Source organism: Triticum urartu, chromosome 5A (assembly GCF_056163025.1).
Source record: "Triticum urartu cultivar PI428250 chromosome 5A, HENAU_Tu73, whole genome shotgun sequence".
Lineage (NCBI taxonomy): Eukaryota > Viridiplantae > Streptophyta > Magnoliopsida > Poales > Poaceae > Triticum > Triticum urartu.
This window is the reverse complement of record NC_141877.1, coordinates 175,684,093-175,704,944: the sequence shown is the minus strand read 5'-3', so window position 1 is coordinate 175,704,944 and position 20,852 is coordinate 175,684,093.

Genomic DNA, 20,852 nt, shown 5'->3' with positions numbered 1-20,852 from the left:
CGCCGTTTTGGATGACGTGGACACGTCATTAGTGGCTAATTGAACCACTAACTAATCCCCCTGGCTCGCTGACATGCGGGCCCCGCAGCCTAACTAACCAGCTAACAAAAATAGATTAAGATTAATCTAAACACAGTGGCCCCAGGCGTCATCGTTGACCTCGCTGACGTGGTCGTTGACCGGACCCACCTGTCTGTGACACTAAATGTCACTGGGTCACTGACCAGTGGGTCTCACTGGTCAGGTTTGACCTGGACCGTGCCCCGTTGACCTGCTGACGTCATGACAATGTCATGCTGATGCAGTAATTAATTTCTGTTTTAAAACAATTCAGGAAATTCTAGAAAATGACTTAAACTTCAAAAAATCATAGAAATTAAACCGTAACTCCAAATGAAATAATTTATATATGAAAAATTATTAGAAAAATTCAAGGAATCTGTTTATGGCATTTTCATGCATGTTAGAACAACTTATGGCTGCTGTTTAGGCCAGTTCACATAAATGGAATTTAAACTCTCACATATGGAGTTTGAATTTGAACCTAGGGTTCAAACCAACTCCATTTAACATGTTGCTAGTTGCATTAGCTCAAACCACGGCATATTGACATGTCATGATCATGCATCATATTGTGCATTGCATTGATTGTGTTTCTTTCTCTGTTGCCGGTATTTGTCGCCTCTCGATAGACGTTGTTTCGACGTTGTGATCGTTGACACTGATGAAGACTCAATGCTATCTTCAGAAGTGCCAGGCAAGAAAAACCCCCTTGCTCATTCCGATACAATCCCACTCTCTCGTTCCTGCTCTCTTTTACTGCATTAGGACAACAACGATTCATCTGTTACTTGCTGCGGTAGTTGAACCCCTTATCCTATGCATGACCTGTCATTGCCACAGTAAATAGATGAAACCCACTAGCATGAGTAGGAGTTGTTTGAGCCCTGATGTGCCTACTCATCCATGCTTGTTTGTCATGCCTACTATTGCATAGAGTCGTGTCAGGTCTGGTTCATCGGGGATGAATCTGAGGTGTGTGAACATGTCCTACGGTGTGTGAACATGATTTGGTAAAGGTATCGATGAGAGGCCATGTAGGTGTACATGGTGGGTTGTTTCATTGAAGCCTTCCTTAGGAACTGAGTTCTGTGTTTGTGATCCAGGAAACAGCTACTACCACACATTGGGCCCTAAAATATGACCCCACTCGACTTACTGACCCCTCCCGTCCTCTGTCCAGGAGTTGCAACTAGTTTCTGGTGTTTATATGTTATGTGTTGGCGGCCGTGCGTAGCGCTGACCCTAGGGGTGGGCTATGATGCGGTAGATACACCGTGGCCGGGTATGCCGGGCGCCCGTTTGGTGTCTCGGGACCATGTACACATCATTTGGGGCCGTTGAGGACACCCCGGCTGGATTTCCTTGCGGATGGAACCTGAATAGGCGATAAACCTGGACTAGAGACTTGTGTGGTTAGTCAGGTCGTGGTCTACACCCATGTCGGCTTTCGCTTGAAGTCTGCTGAGCACATGTCGTGTGCAGACGCTAAGTGGTGGAAACATGTGTGACGAAGTACACCCCTGCAGGGTTATAAATGATCTATCCGAATAACCGTGTCCGTGGTAAAGGACTTCTGGGTTGCCTATAACAGTTCATAGACAAGTGAAAGAGGATACTCTAAAACTCGCAAGATAAGTGCGAGTGCTATGGATGGCCTTCTCATAGGGGGACGGGAGCGGATCCATAGTGGTGTATTGAATGGTGAATATGTGGACTCATGTGCGCCACCTCAAAAGAGTTGCTTGCGGTCGTAGTTCAGGTTAGCCACTGAGTCAAAGCTGGCTTGCTGCAGTTAAACTCCACCACCACCGTGTTGATACCGATGCATATGTAGTTAGTTCTGATGTATGTCTTGCTGGGTACATTTGTACTCACGTTTGCTTAATTTATGTTTTGCAGAGAGACTTCAGTCTCGCTAGTAGTTCCATGTGGACTTCGACGTTTAGCTTGATACCTCAGCTACAATCTTGTGCCCTCGGCAGGATCAGGTAGATAGTCAGGCTTCTCAGCCTTTTCCATTTGTAGATGTCTGTACCCAAACATGTTAAGCTTCCACATGTGCCTTGATTTGTATGCTCTGAATGTTGGGTCATGAGACCCATGTTTGTAATATCTCGCTCCTCGGAGCTTAATGATAAATATTTGAGTCGTAGAGTTATGTTGTGATGCCATGTTGTATTTACACATATCGAGCATATTGTGTGTATGATTGAAATGCTTGGTATGTGTGGGATCCGACAATCTAGTTGTTTATCCTTGGCAGCCTCTCTTATGGGGAAATGTAGTATAGTGCTTCCATGAGCCATAGTAGTCCGCTACAGCCCGGTTCACCGGAGTCCTGCTAGCCGAGCACTACTGCTCAGGACACTTGACTGGCTGGCATGTGTTTCACTTTGTTCCTATGTCTGTCCCTTCGGGGAAATGTCACGAGGTGACATCCGGAGTCCTGTTAGCCCAGTGCTACAGCCCGGATTCACACGCTGCTGACTGGCATGCTCGATGGGATTCATGTATGCCTGTCCCCATAGGTTGGTGCCGCTTTGGGTTCACGACTAGCCATGTCGGCCCGGGTTCTCTGTCATATGGATGCTAGTGACACTATCATATACGTGATCCAAAATTCGCAAACGGTTCCGAGCCATGGTAAGGCGACACCCGTGGGAATACCGTGCGTGATGCCGCAAAGTGATATGAGGTCTTACCGGCTAGATCGATGTGACTTGGAATCGGGGTCCTGACAGCTTTCCTCGGATACATAATGCTTTTGGTAAATTGTATCCTCTATTTTCTCATCCATGCTCTGTTTCTGAGCTGGTGGTATTTACGATTGAAGCTTGTGGTATATGTTTCCACGATACCCTGACGGGTTGAACCTATGCCTTTCGCAAACCGTATGAACCTGAAAGTTTTCGCTAGTCATACTCTTCTGTTGTTTCGCCAGATAAAATTTCTACACTACAGCTTCATCAAAAGTGAGAAGTGAAGTGAAAGGTTATGCATTGAAGAAGTGGGAGTCGACCTTGAGCCTTTGTGTTCATGCCCATGGACCCGATGTGGAACTTATCATCGAAGCTTCTTGTAAATTATAATAATCCCCTTGTTATAAGTTCGGCATGTATCTATGTTTTGTCCTTTGCAATCATGGTTTCGACCATATTTTCTCCTTAATACAATTTCTCAAACAAGTTGAAGCACTTGTCTTCTGCAGATCATTGCACCTGTCCAACCTTTACTTTGATCTACCATCGAGTATTACACTACAATATCTCAAGATTATCATGGAACTGCATAACCTCTTATGAGTTCTTCATCAGGTGCTACCTTCTCACTGATTCCAATTTTTCATGGGCTTTGAGTTACTAAACACTCAAAGACACCGATAACTAACTCAAGTCCGCACCACGATTAAACAACTCTTGATAACCTTCATTACTTATGAGTTTGAACTCGATCACGTCATTCCTAGCCTGCTTGGCTATATCCTTGTCGTGCCGATTTTAACTGTGCTACCTGGTCCTTCTTCCCGGAGCACAATTTTTGATGATGAGCTAAGCTTACGTCGATTTTCCTCATCATATCATTTCGCCTTGGACAACAATCTTGATTTTGAGTTTGTGTCGTATATGTGGTTCCAATAATCTTTCACTACATCAGTCATGTTGCTTGATGTAGTCGTTGTTTGATTGCTTCTTCGTGGAGCCTCTCGACAAAATTTGTCATGATCATTATCAATATCTTGACTCCCTCCAGGATATCAATCGAATTCATGATGAGAAATACCATCCTTGCCCTCGATGATTTGTCTTATCATCGGCCACTTTATTGCCTTACCTCCAACACAAACATGATCATGTTTTGTGTTATACCTTGAGTTCCTTGCTATCCAGCGTTTGTTCTTCTTTACCTTGGAATATTACCATCTTTTATGTCAAGTATGTTGTGAGAATTTCACCACCTCTTATGAATTATTTATGCAAGTGATGCTTCTCACCATCACCATTGTTTTCATGGCCCCCGTGCTCCAACCGGATATCGACAAATGGATTGTGATGTGAAAAATTCCAAATTTCTAGCAACCCTATTGCTTGTAAGTTAATGAACAATAGAAACATTCTTTGTGTATTGGATATCGAATCACCCTTCTATCATTGATCTTTCTACCTAAGCCCATAATTCGGGTGCACCATTCAACCAATGTTTAAATTGTGTATGTTTTCCTCGATCATACATCATTATATCATTTGATCGGACAAATGTTATCTCCTTGTTCACATAATTGAGGGCACCCATCTTTTTGGAAATCTCAATGAATTGTCGCCAAGTCCATGATGGGCTCTTGTTTCGTAACTTGCTTCCATAGTCCATTTCCCGAGAATCTTACAATGTCATCTCGTCAATTTGTGTTGCACCTTTTCTTTTCAGGAATCCCATGTCTGATGTTATTTTGATACCAATCAGATCTGAATCTCTGTCAGATATGATGGTTGGAACATATTTTCAAGAGTGATAACATTGATCCTCATATGACCCGGTAAGGCGATGTCATGCACACCTGACCGGAGGACCAAGTGTTATAGTTTTCTTTTTAACAAGGTTAACCATTTTTCCATGAGGAAATTGAATGCCTTGTTTAATAAGTTTATCCCGATGGATCCTTTGTGTATCCAAAGTCTGACCTTTGCTTGAAGACCATGTCAATGCTATCTCGAAGCATGTTTGTGGTACTCCGATTTTCAACAAGAACACTTGAAGCCCAATGCTAAATGTTTCTTGCTCAATTACCCCAAACACCGTTGTATGGGTAATGTCATGATATTTCTGTCCCCTTTCCTAAAGGGTTTTCTACGTTATATCCTATCATGGATATCATGCTCTGCTTTTCCTTGGGAAGGATATACCCCTGAAATATGTGTTTAAACACATTTTTCCTTTCCATTGTTCTGTTTAACCTGATGATCACATTTTCCTTTCCATTGGTTTGTTTGACCTTTCTGGTGTTCTATATGATCTAAGCAGTAATATTCTCCTGCTTATGTAAACTTCTCGATGTACAATTCTGTCAGAAAGACCCTGTTACTTTTGTTGATGACATTCCGGTAACCACCGATGGACGAGAACCTTGCCTATTGGCCCGCCTCATTCAACGAGCAGGAAAATGGTTCTCTTCGTCCCTCGCCCTTGGTACCAATGGTTGTTGCCGACATAATCGATAGTCTATCCTCTGACATGCCTTGCTTACATGATCATGCAAGACGTCATCCCCCTTCCTACTTTTAACCCACATGGTGGGCCCATAACCCAAAGGTCCCAGGATCGGAACTTGACTCTCCTGTACCCCTTGTTGTCAAAGATATTCCTTGAGCTTGATTTCGTATGTAAATCACGGGCCACCTGCCTAGTAATCTATTCTGGTATCAGATGCAATACTTATTCCCATTGCTCTGAACCCCTTTCACATTTCGTATCAGGCATCGAACGATTGCCTATGCGCTTGAAACTTCTATGATGTACCTTCTTACTTGGCTCTTGGTATTTTCTTAAGTTTCAGTTCAAGAGTTCCGCCACCTTCCTCGATGTTATCGACCAGATAGTCGACCTTGCAGAGTTCCGTTCTCCCGGACTACCCCCTTTATTCTTTCGTAAGCACAATGGAGTTTCTGAAGAAATGAAGGCATCAATGTATTGGACCGGCCTCTTCGAGAAGAGCAGGCCGGGATGAGAAGACCCGCTAGATTAGTAACCAAACCTTCCCCCTTTCACTAATGTTGCCACATCACCACGATTACTGTTGCTAAACTCGTGTTAATTCAAACAGCGTTCGAATTGAAATTTAAATTCCAAGTCAAAATATTATTTCTTCAAACAGTAAAACAAAAATGTTCGCGGTGTCGCATTTATTCAGTATTAAATTGTGATGAGTTAACCAACCTCATTTGAATTATTAAAAATGCCCTCACCAAATTATATAGTGGTCCAATAGCATATTAAATGACTTATTCAATTTCTAAAAATGCCCGAACAATTCCTTTGGCTCAAAAACTTTTTATGCAACGCCACAATGTTGTTCTTGAATTATGAGCCAGATTTCAAGTTTAACTAAGTTCTTTTACTATAGCATTTAAATAAAAAAATGGAGAAATAAATAAAAGAAAAGAATCAAAGAATAAAAAGATAAAACAAAGCCTCCCCTCCATTGGGCCACCCGGCCCATCTACCTAGCGGGCTGGCCCACCTGGTCCCGCTGCCCCCTCCGCTCTGTTCACGGGGGATCGTGGACAGAGCCGATGCGTGCCACGGCCGCGGCCATCGCCGTGGAGGCCATCCACCGACTCCCCCCCGCCACCTATAAGGTCGGCGCCCCCTTCCTCGGCGAACCCTAATCGCCCACTGGCCCCCTCTCTCCCTCGTCGCCCTCTCTCTCGCCTAGAGCCGCCCCGCACCCGATCGCTACCGTCGTCGCCCCATCATCATGGCCGGCATGGCCGTCGGCCACCCCTCGCCTCCTCTCTGTGTTGAGAGGCTCCTGCCGCCTCGCCCTCGCTCTCGTTCGGTGCGGAGCGGAGCCGGGAGGCTCCTCCAATGACACCCGCACCGGAAGCTCGCCATCCTCATCTTCTTCTACCTTCGGCCATTGCAACGTCGTCGTCGATTCGCTCGCCTCCGGTCCTCTCTAACTACAACGAGCACACCAAGCACCCCACTGTGAGGCCCTCCCCCGATTCCCCCGTTTTTCACTTCGATCCATTCGTTGGTGGCCGTCCCCGTGCTCGTTCGTGGCTGCCATGGCCAGAGCCTGTGCTCCCATGTCCCTTGCCACGCGCTGCCTGCATCAGGGCCACACCCTGCTCGCCCTCCCTGCATGCACCGCGCGTGCCTCCGTGTGTTTGCTCGCGCCCCCGCATGTGCGCCCGCGCGCCCTGGCCTCGCGCTGCTCGCTGCCACTGCTCGCTGACTGCTGTTGATGCTGCTAGCTGCTGCCCTTGGCTCTGCTACTTGCTACTGCGGTTGTTTGCTGCTCTACTGAACCTACTATTACTACTAACTACTGTAGCTGCTACTATGGTTAGCTTTACAAATATTACATCGAGTAACCCCCTCGGCAGCCCCTAAACTCCGGTTGAACAACTACTAACATGCCAAAAATAAATATAAGTAGAATGTACACTTGACAAACTTCATAATACTCCACTGGACCAAATTCATTTGATGCATGGTTTAAATCCTACAAAAATCACAAAATGCTATCTTTTCTTAACCCTGGCATTGTGTGTGCGTGTGTGTTCTGTGTGTGGTGGCCGGCCGGCTCTCTGTTAGCTAACTACTCCTACTAGTTAGTCTAATCAGTGGTTAGGTATAGTGCAAATGACAGGTGGACCCCCCTCTAAATATCCACTTAGAAAGAAAATGCAAGATATGTGTGAATGACACCTGGGCCCCATCTACAGTTTTGACCAGTCAACAGTTGACTGTTGACTGCACTGTTGACCCCACTGTCAGCCTTCGGTGGCCATGCTGTGTGCACTCTGCTGAGTGCACATAGCAATTTCCCCTTTTATTTCAAATTAATAATAATTTTGGAATATTGTTAAAACTTTGAAAAATCATAGAAAATAATCCGTAACTCCGATGGAAAAACTTTGTACATGAAAGTTGCTCAGAACGACGAGACAAACTCAAATACGCAACCCGTTCATCCGCCACGCATCCCTAGCATAGCAAACACACAACTTTCCCCATCCGGTTCATCTGTCTGAAAACGCGAAACACCGGAATACTTTCCCGGATGTTTTCCCCTTTCACCGGTACCACCTCGTACCGTGTTAGGGCACGCCTAGCATCACGCTTTGTCTTGTCATGCATCGTCATGCATCTGTTTGCTTAATATTTATTGTTTCTTCCCCCCTCCTCTCTCGCTAGACACCGAGACTGACGCTGCTGCTACCCAGTACGACTATGGAGTTGACAACCCCTCTCTCTTGCTAGAGCAATCAGGCAAGCCCCCCCCTTTGATCACTAGATATCGCCTATTCTTCTCTACTGCTTGCATTAGAGTAGTGTAGCATGTTACTGCTTTCGGTTAATCCTATTCTACTGCATAGCCTGTCATTGTTGCTACAGTTGTTACCCTTACCTGCTATCCTACTGCTTAGTATAGGATGCTAGTGTTCCATCAGTGGACCTACACTCTTGTCCGTCTGCCATGCTATACTACTGGGCCGTGATCACTTCGGGAGGTGATCACGGGCATATACTATATACTTTACACTATTACATTACTTGTGATACTGTTCAGAGATGGGGGCTGATGGGGCAGGTGGTTCCACCTAGGTAGTGGTGGGCCTGGGTTCCCGACGGCCCCCGATTGTTACTTTGTGGCAGAGCGACATGGCAGGTTGAGACCACCTAGGAGAAAGGTGGGCTTGGCCCTGGTCGGCGTTCGCGGATACTTAACACGTTTAACGAGATCTTGGTATTTGATCTGAGTCTGGCCACTGGATTATATGCACTAACCATCTACGCGGGGACAGTTATGGGCACTCGACGTCGTGGTATCAGCCGAAGTTTTTGTGACGTCAGCGACTTAGCGGCGCGCGCCGGATTGGACTGGAACGCCTGCTAGGCTAGGTCTTCTTCCGGCTGTGTTCGCAACGTGCAGGTGTGCAAAGGACGATGGGCCCAGACCCCTGCACCATAGGATTTAGACCGACGTGCTGACCTCTCTGTTGTGCCTAGGTAGGGTTGCGACGTGTTGATCTTCCGAGACCGGGAATGACCCAGAAAAGTGTGTCCGGACAAAGGGGATCGAGTGTGTTGGGAAATGTGGTGCACCCCTGCTATGCGATGATACTTGGTGAACTTACCTTCTGCTCTCTTCTACATGCTGCAAGATGGAGGTGGCCAGAAGCATAGTCTTCGATAGGACTAGCTATCCCCCTCTTATTTCGGCATTCTGCAGTTCAGTCCACATATGATACCCTTATTCCATTTGATACCAATGCATACATATGTAGTGTAGCTCCTTGCTTGCGAGTACTTTGGATGAGTACTCACGGTTGCTTTGATCCCTCTTTTCCCCCTTTCTATACCCGAATGCTGCGACCAAATGATGGAGTCCAGGAACCAGACGCCATTGTTGATGACGACTACTACTACTCGGGAGGTGCCTACTACTACGTGCAGCCCGCTGGCGATGACCAGGAGTAGTTAGGAGGATCCCAGGTAGGAGGCTTGCGCCTCTTTCGATCTTTATCCTAGTTTGTGCTAGCCTTCTTAAAGCAAACTTGTTTAACTTATGTCTGTACTCAGATATTGTTGCTTCCGCTGACTCGCCTATGATCGAGCTCTTGTATTCGAGCCCTCGAGGCCCCTGGCTTGTAATATGATTCTCGTATGACTTATTTATGTTTTAGAGTTGTGTTGTGATATCTTCCCGTGAGTCCCTGATCTTGATCGTACACATTTGCGTGCATGATTAGTGTACGGTCAAATCGGGGGCGTCACAAATTGGTATCAGAGCCGACTGCCTGTAGGAATCCCCCTTCCACACTCCTTGGCCAAAGTCGAGTCTAGACATTACAAAACTATTACTAACATGGATGTGCGCCTTACGGGCTCACGTCGCCATTGGGTGGTATTAGGATCTTTTATTCCTCGACCTATACTCTGTTACTCTGCCCTCTCTTCTATTCGGGTTAAAATGAATTTACTAACTCTAACTCTAGGTTCTCGTAACCACTTCATCCCGGAGAGCCCTTAGCACAGATGATCGCGTGTTGCACCGAAGGATTCCGAAGATACTCTCCGATGTTCACTCGAGACTTGGTGTCCATTGCTTTTCAATTCCCTACAACAGAAATATACCTATGGATAAATACATACATCTGTCGTTCTTACTGTTGTTCCCAGTTGATCTTGTCACTACAAGATATCCTGAAATTCTCTCTATTAATCCGAGAATACTTTGTGCCTACTGCCTTACAATTCCTTTCCACCTAAATACCCCTACGGATAATTTCTCGCCCTTATCGAGTATCCACTCATCCCCAGTTGTTCATTTGTTTCACAATGGTCTTCGAAATACTATTGGTTTGTTGCTCTGCTTATTGCTCTGCAATACTTGTCTGCTTGCATTATGAATGCTTTCCATATGTCTGGCAATATTCGTTAGTATCCTTAGACACCGTCATTTTGATCCTATTGATTCAACATGAGTGCGAATGCACGCAATCATCAGTTGATCCTTTTCAATTATGTTTCTGTCTCAGACGTCATGTGTGAACATGAGCTTGTTCTCGACTAATCTGTTTGTCGTCGATTGCACCCTTAGGTCTATTGAACTTATCCACCCTTGATCAGAGCGTCTGCTTCTGATCATTCTTCGAGGGGCCCACGAGGCAGGGAGGCGCGCCCTGGGGGGGTGCCCTCCACCCTCGTGACCGCCTCGTGGCTTTCTTGACGGAGGGTCCAAGTCTCCTGGGTCTTATCTGATGAGAAAATCATGTTTCCGAAGGTTTCATTCCTTTTGGACTCCGTTTGATATTCTGTTTCTCCGAAACACTGAAATAGGCAAAAAAAACAGCAATTCTGGGCTGGGCCTTTGGTTAATAGGTTAGTCCCAAAAATAATACAAAAGTGGAAAATAAATCCCAATATAGTCCAAAACAGTAGATAATATAGCATGGATCAATCAAAAATTATAGATACGTTGGAGACGTATCAGTCCATGGTTATGGACATCTTGAGTATCTGGTTCTTGGATATCATGTTGATCTCATCACTCTGTTACTTAGTTTGTTGGGTTAATCACTTTTTAATTGGGATTGAGTTGGAGGAACCTTCTAAATGTTTAACAACTACCATGATAGTTAAATAAATATAATCCTTTGTTGTAGGGAAAATTGGCTTTTCACAAAACATTATAACCGTAGAGCCTCCACCAGCCACATATGCATGTAGTGATAGTATTTACTTGTTCATTGTTCTACTTTGTTATCTTGCCAGCATATTCCATGTGCTGACCCATTTCGGTCAGCAACATATCATGTTGCAGACTTTTCAGACAAAGAGTAAGGTGCGCTAGGTCGTTGTCGTGCACTTGGCTATGTCGCTGGAGTTGATGGACTCACTTTATCTTCCAAGCCTTCCGCTGTTATCTTATTCAGATGGCCTTAAGCCATATTTATTGTAATAAGTTATCTTTTGAGGCATTCGATGTAATAAGTGTGTGATTGCCACTCTGTTATAAATCCTTCAAATACTGTGTGTGTCAGCATTACCGATCCAGGGATGACACTTATGCACAGAGACTTGACCGTCTGAGGTCGGGTCGCTACAAGATGGTATCAGAGCACACGCTGAATGTAGGACACGACCACTAAGATGAGCCATAGGTCACTCTTCTCTACTCATTCCTGACTTCTCTCCATCTTCTACTCTATAGGATGGCGGACACAATGAACAAGTTTACACAGCCGGATGAAGACACACCTTTTGGACGACACTTGAAGGAAGTCACTAGGTACCTGAACATTGGAATACCAAGATTCACCGGGACCTACACCGCCACTTTACCAGAAGAGGAGTGTTGGATGATTCGAGTTCAAGTTCCAGGAAGGACATTCACGCCAGTAACTGAGCCCATAGAGTTTTCCTTTGATGCACCAAAATGGAGTCTAGGAAAGAGCATGGCAGCCCACATCGCCATAGGACGCATCGGTGAAGTTTATCACAAGGATCTTATGGACACTATCTAGCAGATATGTGGGCGCCGAGATGAGCAATGGGAGATTATCAGCACCAGGAAGGATAGGTCCATTGCAGCTTACATCCAGGACCTAAACCAACACATTCATCGTCGGGAGAACCAAATGTGCGCAAGCATGATAGATCTGAAGAAGGTGATGACTAGGAACATGGAGCTTGAAGAGGAACTCAAGTCTACACGCGATGGATACGAGGAGGAAATCACCATGCTAGTAGAGAAGAATGACGAGCTAACAAGGAAGCTAGGAGTATTCATGGGAGACCCTGCGCCAGGAGGAGATGACGACCATCCCAGACTACATCATCATCAATGACACTGACTCCGACCCCACTGATGATGATTATGATGATGAAGCTGGAGAAGATATCATGGAGTCTTCTACCGATCAAATTTTTTAGTAGACCACCATATTATTAGTAGTATTCCCCCATGTATATAGTAGTAGTCTGAGCACTGTAACGATAGTTAGATCGATTGTATGCCCTTGCTTGAAATTGTTTTGGAGTGATATGTTTGTGCTTGTCTCATGTGCATATGAGTAGTGCTTTCTCACTAGACCACATTTCTATCCTAATCTCTCCCCTTTAAACCCATCAGATGCCTCCGAGACATGATCCCGGATTTGTCTTCCCACCGGAGCTCACCAAGTTGATCCAACAGTAGAATACACTGATGCAGTTGCTAGTTTAGAATCAAGGCAACAATAACAACAACAATAACAACAACCCACCGCCACCCCCTCCAGTTGATAACTTAGCCCGTTTTCTGGGGTTACAACCGCCGGTGTTTTCCAGTAGCACTGATCCCATAGTTGCTGATGACTGGCTACGCAGGATTGGAAGGGAGTTGACCACCGTAGGTTGCACAAATGCTGAGAAGGTGCGTTTTGCCACACACCAATTGGATGGACCCGCAGCCTCATGGTGGGAGAATTACACAGCCACTTTTCCTATAGCCAATGTCACATGGGAGCAGTTTCAGCAAGCATTCCGCACTGCTCATGTCTCAACTAGAGCTATGAGCATGAAGAAGCATGAGTTTTGCAACTTATGCCAGGGAAACCGTACTATGGGGCAGCACATGGAGGAGTTTAGCAAGTTAGCCTGCTATGCCCTAGATGATGTGGCCATAGATGCCACGAAACAAGAGAAATTTATGGGAGGGCTGAATGATGAGATGAGTACGCAGTTAATGGTGGCAACATTTAACAACTACCAGGAGTTGGTAGATAAGGCTCTTATGATTGAAGGGAAACAACAACGGATTGAGAGCCACAAAAGTAAGAATGGACAAGGGAGGTACAATTCAGGAGCTCAGAAGAAACCTCGTTTCACCCCGAATTCGGGAGGATATACCCATAACCATGGAGGACATAACCACAATGGAGGAAGTTTGCATAACCACAGTGGCCCCAAGAATGGAAACGGGAATGGAGCAGGCAGTAATCCGAATCGCTCTAACCCAGCCACACCCGCCAAGAGGGATCTAAGTCATGTTACTTGTTTCAAGTGCGGGAAGACTGGACATTACGCCACTGAATGTCCTGAAGCAAAGAATGGAAATGGCAATGGAAGCTCTGGGAAGAAGCCCAACCCTTTCAACAAGGGCCAAGTGAACCACGTGAACATGGTGGATGTTGAAGAGCAGCCATATGCAGTTATCGGTAAGTTTTTGGTTAAGTCATTTACCGCTCTTGTTCTTTTTGATACCGGTGCATCGCATTCATACATTTCAAGGGGATTTGTGGACAAGTTTAAGACACCCACCTTAGCTCTTAGGACACCCTTGCTAGTACGCTCACCAGGTGTAGAGTATATGGTCAGCTGATGGTGTGAATGGTTACCCTTAAACATTGGTAGCCATGTTTTCCCCTCAGACCTAATAATTCTGGAGTCACAAGGATTGGACGTGATATTGGGTATGGATTGGCTATCAAAGTATGGAGGAAACATTGATTGTGCTAGTAGGCCAATTATGCTCACTACCCCGGAGGGAAAAAGGATTAAGTATGTATCCAGGCATGTACCAAAGAGGAGTCACATAAATTCTCTCATGCGATTTGTTTAGGAGGAAGTGCCTGTAGTGAAGGGTTATCCAGATGTATTTCTAGAGGAGCTACCAGGCATGCCATCGAATAGAGACATTGAGTTTTTGATAGAGCTATTTCCAGGCACTGGACCAATATCGAAGAGACCATACTGGATGCCCGCCAATGATCTGGAGGAAATTAAAAAACAGATTAAGGAGTTATTGGGGAAAGGTTACATTCATTGAAGTTCGTCACCATGGGGAGCCCCAATGCTCTTGGTTGAGAAGAAAGATAAGTCTTTGAGAATGGTAGTTGATTATTGAGCATTGAATGAAGTGACGATCAAGAACAAGTACCCCCTGCCGATGATCAATGATTTGTTTGACCAGCTACAAGGAGCTAAAGTATTTTCCAAGATCGATCTTCAATCAGGATACCACCAGCTAAAGATCCGAGAATAGGATATACCCAAGACAGCTTTCACCATGAGGTACGGGCTATATGAGTACACGGTTATGTCATTTAGACTGACAAACGCCCTAGCCTATTTCATGAGTATGATGAATGAGGCGTTCATGGAGTTCTTGGATAAATTTGTCGTGGTGTTCATTGATGACATTTTGGTATACTCGAAGAATGAAGAGGAACACAAGGACCATTTGCGTTTAGTTCTCGAGAAGCTCAGGGAACATCAGTTATACGCCAAGTTCAGCAAATGTGAGTTTTGGTTGAAGGAAGTTGGATTCCTTGGACATGTTATATCAGGAGAAGGTATAGCAGTAGACCCTACCAAGGTTCAGTCAGTCACTGAGTGGTTGGCACCCACCTCAGTTGGAGAGATCCGCAGTTTTCTTAGACTTGCGGGATATTATCGGAGATTCATCGAGAATTTCTCTAAGATTGCGAAGCCTATGATGGAGTTGTTGAAAAAGGAAACCAAGTTCGAATGGACAGATGAATGTGAGGCAAGTTTCCAGGAGCTGAAGAAACGTTTGGTTATAGCCCTAGTTCCGACTGTGCCGGATATACGCAAGGATTTCCAAGTGTATTGCGATGCATCTCGCTTAGGACTTGGAGGCGTACTTATGCAAGACGGAAGAGTTGTTTCATATGCCTCACGTCAGCTTCGACCACATGAGTTAAATTACACCACGCATGATTTGGAGTTAGCAGTGGTAGTGCATGCACTTAAGACCTGGAGACATTTTCTTATTGGAAATCATTGTGACGTGTAATTGGATCATAAGAGTTTGAAGTACATTTTCACACAAAAGGAGTTGAATCTCAGGCAAAGGAGATGGCTGGAGCTTCTAAAGTATTATGATATGAAGCTGCACTATCATCGAGGCAAGGCTAATGTCATAGCAGATGCTCTGATCCGGAAGAGTTACACCAACACCCTCGTAAGCGGAGGATTGCCTACAGAGTTAGCCAAGGATCTCAGGGATCTACGTTTGGAGATATTCCTTAGAGGTTTTGTTGTGGCATTGGAAATTCAGTCGACATTATTGGGAAAGATTCGAGAAGCTCAGAAGGATGATAAGGAAATTGCTGAGGTAAAGGAGAAGATGAGCAAAGGAAAAGCCAAGGGTTTTCGCGAGGATGAGCACGACACCTTGTGGTTTGAGGACCATGTTTATGTACCCAATAATGCAGAGATCAGGAAGTTGATACTCCAGGAAGCTCATGACTCGCCATATTTGATACACCCCGGAAACACAAAGATGTATTTGGATTTGAAGGAGCGTTTCTGGTGGACTGGTATGAAGAAGGATATTGCCGAGTATGTAGCCGTATGTGATGTATGTCAGAGAGTGAAGGCAGAACATCAGAAGCCAGCAGGATTACTGCAGCCTATGCCGATACCCAAATGAAAGTGGGACAAGCTTGGCATGGATTTCATCACCGGATTACCCAGGATCCGATCGGGATATGATTCTATTTGGGTAGTAGTGGATCATTTGACCAAAGTGGCTCACTTTATCCCAGTGAAAACCACATATACAAGTGCAAAGTTGGCCAAGATATATATGACCAGGATCGTATGTCTGCATGGAGTTCCAAGGGCGATCGTATCAGATAGAGGAACATAGTTTACTTCAAAGTTTTGGCACCAGCTGCACCAGACTTTGGGCACCAAGCTAGAGTTCAGTACAACCTTTCATCCGCAGACACATGGACAGACCGAGAGAGTCAATTAGATTCTGGAGGACATGTTGAGAGCATGTGCGCTCGATTATGGATCTAGTTGGGATGATAATTTGCCCTACGCAGAGTTCTCTTACAACAAAGTTATCAAGCGAGTCTGAAGATGGCACCTTTCGAAGCTTTGTATGGAAGAAGGTGCAGAACACCATTGATGTGGGATGAAGTTGGAGACCGCCAGTTGTTTGCGCCAGATTTGATCAAAGAGTCTGAAGAGAAGGTTAAGTTGATTCGAGATAGAATGAAGGTAGCTCAGTCCAGGAAGAAGAGTTATGCAGACTCAAAACGCAAGGAGGTAGTGTATGAAATCGGAGACAGAGCCTATCTTCATGTGTCACCTCTACGAAGAGTTAAATGTTTTGGAGTCAAGAGAAAGTTAGCCTCGAGATTTGTAGGACCATACCGAATTTTGAAACGTATGGGAGAGGTGGCCTACAAGTTGGAGTTAGCCGAAGGACTGTCAGGAGTTCATGATGTGTTTCACGTTTCCTAGTTGAAGAAGTGCCATGCTGAGATGGCCGATATTCCTCTAAGAGATACAGTGCCCCTGGAAGCAATTCAGTTGGATAGTGACTTGACTTATGAGGAGAAACCTGTCAAGATTCTCGAGTTTGCCAGCCGAGTTACCCGCAGCAAGGTTATCAAGTTTTTCAAAGTTCAGTGGAGCCACCATACCGAGGATGAAGCCACCTGGGAATGAGAGGATGATCTACAGAAAGACCACCCACACCTATTTTCTAGCCAACCTGAATCTCGAGGGCGAGATTCACCTTAAGAGGGGTAGGTTTGTAACATCCCAAATTTTCAATTTGGAATGTTATACATAGGTCATCCTATGCATATCAAATTTTATTTGCATTTTGGCTTTGTGATCCTAAAATCCTCAACAACTCAAGGACCCACGGAGAGAGTTAGGGATTTTATTGTTTTCATATTTGAATTTTCTCAAATATTGAAAAGGGGATCACTTTGGTTTTAATTATTTTTCTCTCCAAATAATATTTCCAATATTATAAATATATGAGAGGAGATAATATGACTTCTCCAAAATAAATGAAATATTGGAGGAAAAATGTTAAAATCAAATAAGTATTTTATTTGGATTTTATTGCTATTTTAATTGAATTAGAAAAAATATGCATTTTTCAAAATTGCATTTTAGGCCAAGAAAATGTTCACTAAGTTCTAAATATTTTATTTAGACGGCGAGAATTTGTTTTGGTATTTTTCAATTTTTATATATTTATTTAGGATTTGTTTTCTCGGCAGAATCTTAAAAAAAAGTGAACCGACCTTTGGGCCGTGGGCGACCCCAACTCTATCCACTCCCAGGATTTATAAGCCGCTGAGGCTGCCGCCCTAGCCCACCAGCCCGCCCGCCCGAAACCCTAGCGCCGCCGCCTCGCAATCCCCGCCGCCGCCGCGCCACGCCTCGCCGCCGGTGCCCGCCGCGCTGCGCCACCCGCCGCCGACGCCACGCTAGAGCCTGCCGCCACCGTCCGCCGGAGTTCGCCGAAAAAGTCGCCGGTTTTCTTTGGTCTTATTTTCGATAAAATCCCTAGATCAGATTTTTTTGTTTAGATCGGGTTTTATTTCGGTTTTCTTCGGTTTAGTTTATATAACGAACGTTCGTTCATTTAGATCTGTTAGTGAACGATTTCCGTTAGATTGGTTCTGTTAGCGAATGTTCACGCCGTAGTTTTTTCTTTTTATTTTCTTTTTCGGCCAGGGACCTATCCGCGATTATTTTTATCGCAGATTAGCCCCTGATCTTCAAACCCTCGTCGTTTCTTAACCGTTTGCCCAAATCCAATGAAACCAATGCAAAATCTTCGTCTCGAGCCCCTCTTTTTGTTTAATCAACTTGAACAAGGTTTTGACAATTTTAAAATTTGGTTTCAAGCAGATTTGTATTCAAAGTTCTTTTGAGCGTAGTTTCACTTGCGTACCTCCGTTTTGATCGATTCTTTTTGCAAATCGAAGCTCTTCAGTTGAACTTTCAGTTTGGATCTTCTTATTTGAAGTTTTAACCTTGCATCTTTGCTTTAGTGCTTATTTATGCTATTGTTTGTTTGCGATAGAATTCTCGGAGTGCGCAGCATGCTACTACGAGTCACTAGGTTTTGCGGATCATCAGCAAGGAAAATAACACTTTGATCATACTCTTTTCTTACCCAGTTTTTATGCATTAGTCACAACCCTCAAACATTGCATTAGTAGGATCTCTTAACATGTGGGTTTTTGCGAAGTAGATGATGAGGTAGAACCTATTACCCTTTTATTATCAAACGCTTGGGAGTTACTTCTACGTTATGCTTATATCGCCACGCTATGCTCGTAGACGTGGATTGGGTTTGAGTGTATCCATGACAGGTGTGAGAATGTTTAATAATGGTTAACTTAAGGTGGCTACTTAAATACACATCTAGGTGGATTGGCTGTGGGCACCTAGAGAATCCAGTGTTGTCCTAGGATATCTCGGAGTACCCATGTGATCATCCTATGGTTCGCCACCGAGGCTCAAAGGGATCATAAGATTATTAATGCTAGAAACTTCTGTGTGCAGCCCCAAGCTATTATGGGCTCTAGCATAGTGGAGTAAGTTACATGACCTCTTCTAGTGGTTGGCTAGCAGATGTAGGGGATGTAGGTTGGTACGTTCTACCCACTGTTATCTTATTCAGATGGCCTTAAGCCATATTTATTGTAATACATTTTCTTTTGAGACATTCAATGTAATAAGTGTGTGATTGCCACTCTGTTATAAATCCTTTGAGTACTGTGTGTGTCAGCATTACTGATCCAGGGATGGCACTTATGCACAGAGACTTGACCGTCTAAGGTCGGGTCGCTACATGCGCTCCCCAACAGGTGCTTGGTGGTAGCGACTCATGCCGTCATGTGGCGAGGAGTAGCAGAAGAGGTGGGCGGTACAAGATGAAGGAAGAGATACTGCGGGGAGGAAGAAGAAGGGAGGATGGAGGAGGAGGATGTGGCGAGTTGGTGGAGGGCCTGTAAGGGAGGAGAGCCCGATGTTACTAGCAGAGGGTCGACATGTCGGCACCCCAACTGATCCGCCCAGTAGTCAAATGTGCCAACATCGAAGAGCTGGCGTTCATATAGCCCGCGCAGTGGTCAAGCTCGAAGGGATGGATACAACATGCACAATTGCACATGCGTTGCAAGAGGATGGAATTGGACCTCTCTGTTGATGGCTAACGAGGATGAGATTGATCTGGAGGCTCGAGCTGCACCACTCTATCCGGCCAATAACAAGGTATTGTTTGCCTTTTCTCTCCCCTTGTCCAATCCATTCCCTATTCCTGCTCTTGTCCGTATTTTTTGTCTGTAGGACAATGCACTGCAACTTTTATTGGAATTTTTATTGCCAAGTCTTCAATTATAATACAAGCAATTTCCATATATATGAACATATATCATCAATCAAGAATCAACTGCGACAACCGGCAAAAACCCTTCAGAAAACCATAGAAATACCCATGTGAAGTGTCAAAATATCTAGGCATCAACTCCTCCAAGCTTACAATGTTGCTCATTCTCGGGCAACTAGGAAATATGAAGAACATAGAAAGGGTTTAGCAGCTTGTGAAGATAGAATATATTTATTCTCACGGATCATGTAAATTTAATTGAGAGAATACTTGTATTTGAATGGTTGCACTCTAGCTCGCTGAGTAGCCACATATAGTTTCATAACACTAGTTCTTGTTCTCGAAGGAAGTCTTTATAGTTAACTAGGCAGGAAACAAGTGAAAAAGTTATTCTCTCATGAGAACGAGATTTTGCATATTTGGTTCTTTTCAAAAATATAAAGGGGATTTGATAAAAGAAACACATAGCATCTGAACGTATCATTGACACACACAAGCACCTCCTGATCATGGCTCTCAAATACCCCTTCTATCATTTTCTATCAATTTTCCCAGTGACAAGATCATGCCAAAAGTCGTGTGAATAATCTAAAAGGTGGTTTTTATGCCAAGAAGTTTTTATGGTTGCTCCTTCCTCTTTTCAAAATTCTTGAGAAGCGAGATAAGGTGAAACAGTAACACGAATAAAGCAATATTTGGCGTACTCGTGCAGTAACGCGCATAGAACAACACATTGCACTTGTTGCGACAGCTTTTTGCATGTGAGCATATCATTCACCCAACAAGGGTGTTGGCAAGAAAAATCATGAAGTAGTGAATTGAAGGATTTTGGATGGTCGATACCTTCTCCTAAGTGAAGTTGAAGTCATGCTTGGTGGAGATGACCTTCCACATCGCGCTAACTTCGGTAAGCTGCAGGCCCTCGGACATGGTGTACCCCTCATTAGGGAAACCAATCATGTCACACAACCCTTGAAGTGTGAGTGTGTGTGTTCCCCAACAAGGTTGAAGGTGCACGTCATAGGGACATCCAAGTACTCGAGTGTGTCCGTGAAGGAGGCGAGGAACTCGTGGATGATCTCCTTGTATGTGGGGGTATGGAGTAAACCAAACACCCCCATGTCGATGTTGTTCTCCAGCCACTCGTATTTTATGATAATCCCCTGATGGTTCTGGGACGTCTCATGTAGGGTAACACAATAGAAAACACAAAAATTCTAGACTAAGTACAAGCATAGGACAACTATGAAGATTCATACAAGGTTAGATCTGATCATTACCAACTTGGAGCGCAACAGAAGAAGAGTTGGTGAAGGTTGTTGGTACAAATTCTTGTAGCTAGGATTTACAACCTCCCAAAAGCAATAATTTTCTCCCTCAAACAAAGATTGAAAGCACG